General features: G+C 33.9%; 1 long non-coding RNA gene across 3 annotated transcripts in view; it reads right to left on the reverse strand.

Annotated features, from left to right (window-relative positions):
• The window catches only part of LOC106666836, a 175,680-nt gene that overhangs the window by 160,060 nt on the left and 1,809 nt on the right, over window positions 1-13,811 (reverse strand). Inside the window, exons 2-3 of one of the 3 annotated variants that reach the window (XR_001340489.1) lie at window positions 11,868-12,183; window positions 9,576-9,679 (exon numbers count right to left, since the gene is read on the reverse strand). This is a non-coding gene — a long non-coding RNA (uncharacterized LOC106666836). Of the gene's footprint in view, window positions 1-9,575; window positions 9,680-11,607; window positions 11,690-11,867; window positions 12,184-13,811 lie in introns of those variants that run through there. The other 2 variants (XR_001340488.1, XR_002910931.1) reach the window with 2 other exon arrangements.

Here is a 13,811-nt window from a genome sequence, read left to right on the forward strand (position 1 = left end):
TCCGTTAAATTAAATAATTTATTTTACCTTATAAAATAAATTATAAGATAAATTTATAAAAAAGGTAAAACTCAGTTGAAGTGAAAGAGTTCGGTTTATTAATTGATTAATCTACCGAACTCTTTCACTTCAACTGATAGCTTTCAGGTGTACCATTCGAAAAACTTATTAAATTATGGAGTTTTCGTAAAATTGGCTAGTCGCCAGTTAGGTCACAGCGTTGTGAATTTTACTTTGGAAAAACGTGAAATACAACAAAACTAAATATTTTATTTTTATATTATAATTTATAATAAATGGGGAGAATTATAAGTGTTGAAAAAAAAGTATTAAAGAATCAACAGAAATAAGGTTACTCACCGTTCGACGATTACATAGATTCCTCTTCACGTTCCACGGTTGGCAGGCGCGAGGTTATGGTCATAACTGAGGATGAAGCGGGTTAAGAGGAAAAAGCGAAAAGGCAAGGATGAGGGAAACCGAAGGAAAAATCGGAAAATTACAAGAGGGGCGCTGGGCGAAAGCGGGGCTGACATGCGGTTTTACCAACTGAAAACAACAGGTGATCGGTCGACATCTATTTAATCGAATTCAAAAGGCGCGTGGGTGATATTAAAACATTTTTCTTCGGTAAGGGCCCTCGAAATTAACAGTGCGACCGTACATACTGTAATTTAAAATATTATTTAGGTACAGCAAAAAAATAATTAAATCAAACTCTACTACATTATTTTTATATTCACTATTTTTCGTGGTCCGTTTGACCAATTAATAACATTCAATTAATTAAGGTTTTAAGTTGAGATAAAAAAGTCAGTGTCACAAGCGGAATTCGAACCCACGACCTTCGGCTTGATACGCCGCTACTCAACCACTTGAGCTATCGTGACTTCGATCCCCTCGGGCACTAACTTCCCGTCTCAACTCCACCTTTTGAATTTTCTCTCCTTTTTGCCGCAGCAAGAAGGAATGGCAGGGGTGGAAAATTCTTTTACTTATTATTACTTACAGTCAACTCATTAGAAGACATGAATAAAAACAAACATCTAGATATAATAAAAAAAGTCCATCTTCCGGAGGTTTGTTTAATTTTATTTTTTTAAATTCATTATATTCAGTGGTCTATTGACCAAATTACTTCCTTCAATTAATTAATCTTTTTATATAAGGTTTTGGTTGAAATGAAAAAAATTAGCGCCTCGAGCAGGATTCGAACTCACGATCTTTGGCTTAATACGCCGCTGCTCTACCACATTATCGTGACTTCGATCCACTCGGACACCAACTTCCCATCACAAACTATTATTTATATTTTTTTATTTAAAATTTCTCAACCCGAACTATCTCTTCATTTATATTTTTTCGACTTAGGCAAATGTTCATAGCTCTTATGTATCCTTATATATACGGATGTTAGTATGAATATGTATGGGACGACATAACAGTCCTATTACCGGTCATCAAAACGCGCAACTGAAATATTGCAAATATAAGTGGTCTGGATGTTCTTAAATTTGACTTTTCTGAAGGATTAGTTTTTTAATAGTAACAACATCAATTTTTCATATTAATTATTTAAATTTATTATTAAATTATATTACAAACCTATAACATTAACCTTTGGGTCTCAGATTTTGGATAATAGAGATCGTGCAGGCTCGGGTTCTCTTTGGAATAGGCCAACTCCGAGCAAAGTCATATTTGGGTAGGCTCGTTTTCCTTTTTCAGAAAAGAATAAGTGTTCTTAGGATTGATATTTTTTCTTATTGTGAGCGACTGGGAGCATTTGGTAGGATCAATTTGTATCATTTTAATTATATATTCTTGTTTATGTTAGCCTAAAAGTTTATGTTTTTTCCCTTAATTGTATGTGTTAATGCCAATTTTTATTTTCTTTCTTAACTCTCCATTTTCTTGGATTGGTTTGTTGTTCGAAACCAACGCACAATCGCGAAAGGACACTTCTTTTTTGGGTCTACATTTAATGAAGTAATAAACCTTAAATTATATTATTATATGATATTTTATGTAGATTTTTTATTCTGAAAAGGAACGAAGTCTGTTTCTATATATATATATATATATATATATATATATATATATAGAGTGTGTGTGTGTGTGTGTGTGTGTGGGCGCGCATGTGTGTATTGACATATTGTATATGTGACGAAGGTCGTGGTCATCGCTCATGACACTAACTTTTTCATTTCGACCAACACTTTACGTAAAAAAAATTAATTAATTGAAAGAGGTTATTTGGTCAATTTTGGTCAATCAGACCACTAAATATAATGGATTTAAAATTTATATTATTAATGGTCATTTTTATACTCTGTAAGTGTATGATTTGACATCAAACCAATTGTTTCTATGAATATATTTATTGAATTTACTATACAGTTTACTTTAAAGAAAGAACAATTTAACCCTGACAGGCGGTGAAAACCAATGAAATATGCTTCGTATTTTTTAATCTATAAAGAAAAGTATATTCACAAATGTACTTTTTTATTTTTTATGTATTAAATGTACACTACTTACTAATTTCCATATTAGGAATTCATAATTTTACTAACTTCTATTTTTCATGTTATTTTCATTGTGTTTTGTAGAACTTTTTTTCACTTTCAAAACCAAAAATATTAGAAAGACAATGGGGAAAGGGCAGTACTTCTTTCTCCGAGAGTTGAAAAAGCCTTGGTGCTCCCATTGGAAAACTTCTCTCTTCGAAAAATAAGTAGGTTAAAGTAGAGGGGAAAGATTGGAACCAAGACGGAGGGTGAGAATGTAGCACATGGCCCAGTCCCCTGCTACAGTGAATAGGCAAAACATTGCTTTTGATAAGACAGACCACTCTTCCAATCTCTACTTATTTTCTTACACTTTCATATATTCTTTTCTTTTACATCGGAGGTGAATTTACAATTTTAATTTTACTGTTGGTACAATCACGTTTTTCTTGCTTAGCAAGAACCGTAGTTATTTTCGATAATTTATGAAAACATTGTTACTGTCTATTTTAGGAGTTGTTTTCTATTCGATATTAGATATAATATGGTTAAAAAATATCGAGTTTTTTGTTTATTAAGAATGGTTATTGTTGAATAGTTGTATAAAATGAAATAATAAGTTGGCACCAAAACGGCGCTTTGTTATGTTAACCCCGCCTTACCTAACCGTCATGTAGGGTTTATCAGTCAAATAAGAAATTTGTATATGAAGGAGTACGGCTAAAAACGATCAGAGTCAATTTTCAGAAGTTCTCCGCAATTCAAAATTTAAAACTTACAGTCTATTTAAAGGGTTTGGGATACACATAATTGAATATTTTGCTACATAATCGTGACCAAAAGCTATTTCGGTTATTGTAAAAATGAGATGGACGTTGATCGTTTTTCCCGAAAGAATCAAGTGTCATTGGCGGGATCATCAATAAATTATGTCCTCTTCTTCAACATCTTCACATACACTTCCCGCGATCAACGATTCGTAAAATATTTTTGCGTCCGGGTTGCTGAGGAACTGTCTTAGACGAAGTAAATCATTCAATTTAGCACGCTTGATAGCAAGTGGTCCATTATAAAGTTTTTTAAGTGAAACAGGAGCTGCTGCTGTCATCTGTAGATAGACTGTCTTTCTTCTTTTTCTATTCACTGTTGAGGACGGAATAATAACAGAATTCTTATAAATGCCGTAGTAGTTGTTTGTAAAGTGCACAAACTTAGGATGTTGCTTATCTATCTTTAGGATTATAATTGGTCTTGTAGGCATCGGGCATTTCTGTACATATAATAGCGAAAGGAATTTTGTCCACTTCTGAAAAGTGACTGCATCAGGACATTTTATAACAGTAAAAGGGGAGGGCTTGTATCTGATATTCTCCAGGACCTCTATCCAATTATCGGGTGTTTCAGTATATGACTTCGTATTTACAAGAATCATATTATTATCGCATTCCAAGTACGAATGCCCACGTATTGGAAACATTTACTTTTAAAGTATCGAATCTCTTTTTTTCTGTCACCATGTAATTTAGAAATCGTATCACTGTATAGTTTTGGCACACACATGAGTCATAGAAAATGACTAAGTGTCGGATTTGTGAGCTTAATATATTAATAAATGTTCTAACATAGAACAAACATTGTCAGCCCCTTTGTGAGCGACAGTTTCGTCTTATGTATAAAAAAACGATCTTGAATCTGCTAAAATGTGAATATTAAATGAGATTAAATTCAGTTGTCGCCGATAATAAACATCGTGAGTAGAAATATTAGGTGCTGGTAAGTTTTTTTGGGAGTCTGTAGCTATGGCCTCTGTGTCCAGCTTCTTACGTGAAAGTATTCTATTTTTTTAAAAGGAATAAAACCGCTGCTTTTCAATAAATGTGAAACAAATGGAGTGGCGGCTATAGGCAAGCGGTATAGATAGGACTCTGATCACTTTTGTACGTTTCTTAAGCATTATACAGTATTTTCTCGATTTATTTTCGTAGGGACTATGACTGTTCGTCGCTTAGACGAACCAGACATTGCTTTTGTTGCATGTGAGCTACAAAATGTCAACACTATCGAGATTGTGACATTAAATGGACCCTGATCGTTCTAAGCCGTACCCCTTCATATACTTTGGAATTTTCTTCGTTAGAATCTACTATCTTCGCACTTTCATATTAATCTCTCCTTTACACGGTTGTAACTCTTGATCAATTAAGTTCGACAAAGTTGATCTATTAACTCCAGGCAAAAGAAATTGATCGAGAGACAAAATCAATAAACGATAATGAATAAATTGAAATTTAAATAAAACAAAAATTGAAAACCAATATGTCTCTGTGAATTTAAAAAATCAAACACTTCCTTTTTTCTTCTGGTAATAACAAAAAGAAAACAAAGAATGGTATTAGCTATCTTCTCAATCAATTAGGTGGCCTTAGAGCAGAGCAAATAAAGGAAGCCGTATGTTTTAGGGTGTGTGTATGGGATCCATTGATTCATTTGCCGTTGACAATAAGTAAATTTAATTATTGATATTTTTTCCGAAGCACATGAAGATAAAGTTTAAAAAGTTTGCGGGCGGGCTTGCATATTCAATGTCTAAACGTGCGTCCAGTGGTAGAAGCACCTACAAAAATTTTTAGAGACCATTCAAGTCCCGGCTTTACTGCCCAGTAAAGTTAAAGTTCCCGCTGATTTTTTACGAGTCGGCCTGAGAACCGGCTACTTTCCGCGATGTCTGCAAAATATTTGTTTCCCTAGTTTTTTTTTTCTTTTCATTTTTTAACCGCCCTACCTGAATGAGTCGAATCTCTTTTCGAGTTTACAACTAGTCATAAAAGATCAGTTTTCCGCATGGCTCGTCCATTATTCAGAAAATACGGTGAGTAAACCAGGTAATTATAGCCGCGGTTTTATTTGTCCTGAGTAAATTTTTATAATTTTTTATGAAGGTTCGCCTTACTGTCGGGTGGTTCTTATTCTTGAGATATAGACATGACATGTTTTCTCTTTCATATTTAATATTTCATTAATTTTGTGGTTTTATAGTCTTAAACATTTTTTCTATATCCTCAATACTTTCATAGTTTATTTACAAAAGCGGTATTAATAAATAAAAACATATCTGATCGATGAACGGATGTAACAAAATGTTTCCTTATTTTTCAAAATTTCTGCTGTTTTATTGTTTACAAAAAAAAAATTATACACAGGCATAGTTCAAACTAGCTCCATCTCTTAGTCTTAAAATTTTAAAAAAGGAGATATTAAAAATCAGAATTTAATTTTTGATCGTTGGTAAAATAATTGGAGTTGAATTTGGTGTTCTATTGGGTAATTATTCGTACAAAAATCAAACCACTGTTTTATTTCACGGCGTTTACCATCTTTTTATTTCCAAACCTATAAGATCATATTTAAATTAAAAAAAAAAGAATTGTAACTTGATTTGGCCTGCCTATCGATACTGTTGTGTTTGACAAACGGTTTTAGTTTCTACGGCATTCTGCCATCTTCAGAGAAGGATTTATTTTTTATTCATTTATTTGTTTCATTCTGCCTATATTCCTGACAAATCCAAACCAGGGTTAATGTTTACAATTCATTACAGACAGTTCTGCTGTTGTGAGATCTTTTGATGATAAAACGTAAAATATAGGAAACACTCATGACTGAGGACGGCGAGAATAGTGAATAAAAAAAGTAAAATAATAATACTAAAAAGTAAAAATCAAGACCTAACTATAATAATCTGATTAATTTTCGCGATATCTCTCCTGAATTGTAATTTGGTTGAAATCATTTTCGTCCGCTTATCCTAAGTATTTTGGTTCTTCTGAAAATAGGAAATGCCGAAACACGAATGTTTCCCAATCCAACGAAGAGAAAGATCAAAATTTCAGGTCCGTCTGACGGAGAAAACTCAACATTCAAAATAAAATTTTGTTTGTAAAGAATTCTTGCCGTGCTTTATAACAGAATTTATTTTAAAAATCTACCTTTAAAAAACTAATGATTATTAATTATTTACGTAATCAAAAATTATCTTTGATATAAATACACGTTTCAGTTAAAAGGGGGTAAATCAGAGAAACCAGGCAGCGGGATGCTTTGAAACTGAATATTCATAGAATTGAACCATTGCCACTGAACATTTCCTTTCTTTACCTTGAGATCTAAAAGATGGACACGCAAAATGTAAAGCCTCCTTTGATGATTATTTACAGGTGAACAAGTTTTGACAGCAATATTAATGTAAAGTATAATTATAAAACTGTTTTCAATATGGATAACTTTATGTGATTGATGATATAATGCATTTATAAAATAATACTTTTTAATTTTTTTCTGATTAGGTGATATTATTTTAGCACATATGTTACTTTTTATACGTGTTACAATTTTTGCTATCTACTGATGATACTTATTGAAAAGTATTTTCGATCGTTTAGCTTAATATAAGAGTTAGTTATTGCGTATCAAAACTTCCAATTAAACCTAGGTACTCAAAAAGAATGGGAACGAGAGGGAAACACGTATTTTAAGAATGGCACCATCATTGGGTACACAGTGGATCTATAACACAAGAAGGTACAGGGGCAGAAGTATTTGGACGTAGAACCAAATACTCAGAACCCATGGGAAAATACACCAGTATCTTTCACGCTGAGATTCATTCAATCGAAAGATGTACCCAACTCAACCTAAGTAAAGCGTACAAAAACAAGAATACAGCTATCATGTCAAATAGCCAAGCAGCCATCGAAGCACTAAGCTCAAATATCATTGTTCAAGGATGGAGCTGAACTGCAAAACCAAACTAAACATATTAGGTACGCAGAACAAAGACAGCCTTTGCTGGGTCCCATAACATATGAGAGAGAAGGCAACGAGAAAGCAAGGAGCAAGGCAAGGAGCTGCTACACCGCTGAAAGGACCCGAACCCTTCTGTGGCATAGGAACCCATACTATCAACGAATATCTCAGACAGAAGGACAAAAAGAAAATGAGGGAACTATGGAATTCACTCATTGGACACAGACAATCCAAGAATCTTCTAACCAATTTTGGAAGAAAAGAAATTACAGACTGTAACAAGGGAAGCAAAAATAAACTGGGAATCCTAATAGGATTCATAACAGGACACTGCAAGTTAAATGGACACTTAAAAAACACTGGAATATCCAAGATGGCACATGCAGATTCTGCAAAGTGGCAGAGGAGACATCAACACATCTACTAACGAACTGCCGAGTTACACTAGCCCGCAGGAGGAAATGTTTTGGGATGTATAATGTGACCATAGAAGAGCTTCAACCAGTGAAACCGGGCCTACAATCAAGTTTCTTGATGAAATAGGATCACCGATGTGTTTTAGGCAGAGTACAATAGCAGGGGATACAATAGCTCTTAAAGGGCACAGTATACTATACCCTGAAAAATTACTTCTACATCTACATCTAGTTACTGCGTATTAAAAAATTCTCCCCTTGACATGAGATATAGTTTATAAATAAAAAAAATTAAGGAAAAGAGATTAACACTGAAGTGAATTTTTTCTCCGAATTTCCTCTCTCAGCGAGTTGAAAAGAAAACGTGAAGCCTGGAAGGATAGAGCCGCGTTGCAAAATAAGAAGACGTAAGAAAAGGATTATATGGCCGAGAGGGCAGTAAAGCGGGATAATAAAAGTGACAGGGAAAATAAAGGAAAAAATGCCGGTTGATTGTTCCTCATAAAATGAACATGAATTGACCATGTTCCGTATTAAAATAGGAACGAGTGCGATAATTAACCGGATCAAAAATTCCCACCCCAGGATCCAAGTGGGTAGCTCGTTGGTCCTGTATCGGAAAATCACACCTTCGGCTCAATGAAGATCCAGTCTTTCTCTTGTCTTAACTTAAGCTTACTATTAGTTCAAAACGTCTCGTCAGGGGGGAAAAATTCCAATATATATATGAGGTTTTACTAAAATTCAGATCATTGAGAAATCATTAAGAATAAATATAACTAACAGCGCCTTTAAACAAAATAAATTGAAAAATGAACATAAACGAATTAATCTATAGTCAGATCGAACAGCTTAAGGGTTATAAAAAGGGTGAGTCATCAAAGTTGAATTGTGTTCAGAGTATTAGTAGTGCAATAATTACTGTTTGAAACCAAGAAAAATATAATCTGAATAAAACGTAATCAAAGCAAGCTAATATAAAAAAAATCACAATACCGATAGTTCACATATTATTTATTTTCGAGTTAAACCTCTTGGCCAGGTAGTCACTTATTTAAGTATCAACCTCATAAAAGTAGCAAAACTTTTGAACGAATAAATAAAATGGCCCTACTGAAACAAATTAACACAAGCATAGTATTAAAATAGTGAATATTTGATCATTCCACAGCAAGGATTTTATTTATGTTAAAATCTTCTGAGAAAACTCAAAAATTTTACCATAGTATCTTTTGAAGATAATGTATCTGTGAAAACAACCGCCAACCTACAACTGGTTTTCCTTGTGCCAAAAACAACAAAGGATTATAATATAAGTGGTGTTCTTGATGGAATTTCGTAAAAAAAAACTGCATTGCAAGTTCTTAATTAACCTCAACTACAACATCATCAACTCATTTAGAAAGTGTGTACTTCTCAATCAAGCACAAAATAGCAGCTTTTTATGTAGATATGCACTACGATTGTCCTACACTACTATCTGTAAAACTGTGATTCGTTCTTTTTGAGAATTAAACTTTCATCTACCGCAATTTAAGGGGTGAAGAGAAGTTGACAGATCTGATTATAACGATAGAGTACAATGAATATAAGCACTAATCATAAACTAAGTCTGCTATTTTTTTTTACGAGGGTTCGCAACGTCAGAGGTCATATAAACCCTCAAGGTGCCGGTGTTTGTGATAAAGCCCATTGGTAAGTATGTACCAGCGGCCCTGGATTCGAACCCGGGACATTTACCTTACAGTGATGAACGCCGTGCGCCCACCGACGCCCCCCTAAGTCTGCTATTAAAATTATATATTACAAATATATTTTCACTTTAAACTTAAAACAATATCAACATCATTCATTATTTTTCTAATGGCCTTGTGAACTTGCATCTCATATTAGGCAGAGTTACCTCCTTTTTATATCGTCACTGGTTCAAGAGAAATTCAGCTCGGCCATCTAAAAAGGACATAATTATAATTGCTGAGACGCTGACCACTTAATGATTTTAAATTTTAAATTAAGAAAGTACAATCGTTTGAAGCTATTTAGAAAAAACCGTCACTCGCAGAAACTAATTTGTGTTTTGGAATGCGTAAAGTTCTAAAATTTCGAAGTATTTCATGTGAATTAAATTCTCTTGTAAAATTAAGGCGAGTTATTTCCCAGAGTTAACGTTTGTAAACTTTCTATATCGCTATTGCTTGGGAAAGACCGACAGGCGTACAATGGAGAACACAAATTAAACATTTTCAACTTTGATCTCAAAAGCTCGAACGTGTAATAAAAATAATACAAGTAATGCGCAGGCTTAGAAGAAGTTGATTCTACTTACTATAAATATATGTGCCAGAAAAGTAGGTAAATCGCATGTTATTTTACTTACATAAATTGGCACGTGCAGCATCACGGTTATCCATTCCTTCTCATACATTGTATTAAAGCTTTCGGAAAATTCGGAATGATTTCATTTTTAATGTATTCTTTGTTTTGAAGAAAGGAAAATCAACTAAATCCAATTGAACTGTAAAAAATCAATTTCCTTGTGTGTAGGGAAGAAAGATTCAAAAGAAATATCCATGGTGGGATTTTTCAGGGACTAGCTACTGAACTTGAATCTATTGGAGAGATTATCTACATTTCTAACAGAAAATGTTTTTTGGTTACAAAAGAAGAAATACGCTTTTCTAAAGTTCAGTAATTTTGTAAGAACGCCATAGCAAAAGCGTAATGATTTTCCACTTGATTAGCTTAGAGCGTGAGATGCGGTCCGGTGCGACGTAGATTTTAGAAAAACATATTCTTTATCGTGCCAACTTTTCGATCATCGAAGATCATCTTCAGGGCCTGGGATTTACAAACATTTTTTAACTTTAACAAATGCATGTAGGTAGTGGAAAAAAATGAATTTATGCAATAAAAAAAAATATTTTTATATTCAATGAAAATATTTGTACTCACTCAAAGTGTTTGTTTTCTGCGTAATTGTGTCATCTTGTGAGTCGTGTTGAGAGTGCCAGCCCTGTTTTATGTTTATATACGTTGGATTTTGAAGGAGGTGGGGAAGGAAATTGGAATAGAAAGACATTTTTATTTGAGGAGTCGGCTTCTTTGATGTGAAAGTAGCCGACAATGGGAAAAAACATTAGTAATGGTCCTTACCGGATTATGCAGGGGCATAATTAGGGAAAGGAAAACCAAATTGTTAAAGAATTAAACTGTGTAGAAATGTTTGATGTACGGAATGTGATGATTGTTTTACTTGGTTTTTACTTTTAAAAATGATATTATATAATTACTATATAATTAAATTTAACAGCTTTCACCTGCGCTTAAAATTTAGACATGAAATCGAAAACAATACCATTTTAGATACCCTCGTAATAAAACAACCAGATGGCACAATAATCACAGATTGGTGTAAAAAACCTCAACTTTACATCTCACCATCCTCTTCATACAATAAAACAAATAGTTTGGAAGATATTTATGTTGTTTAATTGCAAGGATGTAGTTTACTACTAGCAGTTTTTAATTATAGATGTAGATTCGGAATTGAACCATATCCTGATCTACATCTTGAATTAGTTTACTTGTATCTAGGCTGGATTCAAGCATCAACTTTTTAGTTCTTGTTAAGTTTTTGCACACTTTTGTTACAAACAAATGCGTTGCATGTTCTTATGATATAAAATAAATAAGACTTACATGCTTCTGTAAGGAAAATATATCAAGCAATCATATATCAGCATCTGATTAAACACTTTAATATACAAGGGCAATATGCCTGTCTCGATATATAAAACACAACTTTATAGTACACCAGCAGATATTATTAAGTTCTCTCAGGCAGACACAAATCATCATTTAATATAAAAACTTTTTTTTATTTATGGAATGTGCTTTGTTGTTTTATGCTTCGCTTTTAAGCATATGCAGAAACTGCTTTAATTGTGAGATTATGTTTACCTGAAATAGTTATAATAAAAAGTTGTTTGTACAATAAATAAAATATTTTTTAGACTTTATTTATGCTTAGTTTATATGCAGAATCAAACCATATTACGCATTTTATTATGTTTACTTATGTTTTAATGTTATTTGATACGTAGAACGACAATTATAGGTGAAAAAATGAAAGCTGTACCTTAGAGACAGGTTTCGGTAGAGAAGACAGCGCCGTCACAGGGTTTTATCACAACACCACTTCCGAACACGTGAAATGCCACGTGTACTTTTCACCTAAAGAAGCGAATTGGGAAGCAGCGGGTTCCAGGAAGAGACTGTGAGGAGGGTGCAGTTTTCCACCCCCGCTGCCCCCGAGCACGCAAGTCACACCCACCCTTGTCCAGGCGGTGCAATCTAGTCTTTCATCCTTTCCTAGATAAGTGGGCCTCTATTATTTTTTTAAAATAAGAAATTCTTCGCCCTTCTTCACAGCACCCGATCGCACGAAAGCTTGCCTACACGAAGAATTCATTTTTCAGTACAAAGTTTAGTAACATTTAGTACTGTTATTGTTTAGTTCTAGGAAGACGTTACAAGAAATAATTACTATATTTGCAGCAATATCAACTAAGTTTCTCTTGTGTAACACTTTTCGCTATGAAACACCCAAATAGACTAATAAATCTATTAACCATTTTGGGAAAAATTTTAGAAAAGCTCATATTAAAAATAATTCTCTCATAAATGATCTAAAGTAATTCCTGACAATCAATTTGATTTTCCCAACTCCTTACGTCCTCTTCCCTTGAGTTGGGTAGTACTGCTAATGGGACCTTTCTGGACATGTCAGATTTAACACCAAGGTTTGCTGTTCATGATTAAAGCTTTTCGAGTCATTGAAGACAATTCCCTCTCTGCTTATTACATTAACCAAGTTGGTATTTCTCTGGATAGCTTATTAGCCCCAGATTATATCTAATATACACAGCTGACATCCGATCCTCAAACCAACACTGTGACCAATGCAGATCTTCTCAAGTAATTCTGATTCCGACCTTTGAATCAAACCTATAAAACAACTTCCCTCTACTACAGTCCTGTGTGGAAAAAAAATTTTAACTCGGAAAATTCCACCCATAAAAACATCACTCCCCGCAAAAAGATCCTCCTCTGGTTTATTTCAATATTACCCCCTCCCGACTGCGGAGAAGCTACAAAGTTCGTAGGCAAATGTTTGACGTGGAATTTCCACGCACATCTAAATCTTCAAGAACTTACGAAACTTCTTAATGAACGTTTTGATTTAACTTCTCAAATAAAACGCTTCTTTATAACACCTCAGTATGGACATACTGAAATGAAGTGTGAGGTTGATCCAAACATTCCAATATCTTCAGCATTTCAGCAGACCCATCTTTAGAAAAATACCTGGTGCTTCACTTTACGTGTCCAAGAAAATTACACATAAATATTCCTTTCGTCCAAGATAAAATACGCTCCAGTTACTTTCCAGCTTTCATTGAACCATCTTAACCAACATCATTCCTCAAAATCAGAAACTTTCATCGACAAAAGTCGACGATGGCACCGGGATCTCTTATCTAGTGACAGTGATAGTGACACTACTGTCAATTAATTATACAACGTTGTAGTAATTGGAATACTGCCAATTAATAGTTTCTTTACTTTTATTTTTATAAGTGTGGTGTTCAGAGACCGTTAATTAATGATTATTCGGAGATCGTGAGATGCGGTTTGGTGTGACGCAGGTTTTACAAAAACATTTTCTTTAGCCTTAAAACGTTTCGATCTTTATGGCCTTGTGATGCCTGCATTTCAACAAAAAATTCTCTGATTGATAGCCGATGTAAGTTTCTTTTCATTGTGACATCGCCAACAATGAAAATAAATTCACTAGTTTTCGTGGTCCGCTTGACCAATTAATATCATTTAATAAATTAAGGTTTTAGTTGAGATAAAAAAGTCAATGTCACGAGCGGGATTCGAACCCACGACGTTCGGCTAAATACGCCACTGGTTGAGCTATCGTGACTTCGATCCACTCGGACACCAAATTCCCATCTCAACCCCAGCTTTTGAATTTTCCCTCCTTTTTGCTATTTTTCAAATGTCGTGTAATCTA

The sequence above is a fragment of the Cimex lectularius genome, unplaced genomic scaffold, assembly GCF_000648675.2.
Source record: "Cimex lectularius strain Harlan isolate CLEC.00 unplaced genomic scaffold, Clec_2.1 scaffold2, whole genome shotgun sequence".
Taxonomy (NCBI): Eukaryota; Metazoa; Arthropoda; class Insecta; order Hemiptera; family Cimicidae; genus Cimex; species Cimex lectularius.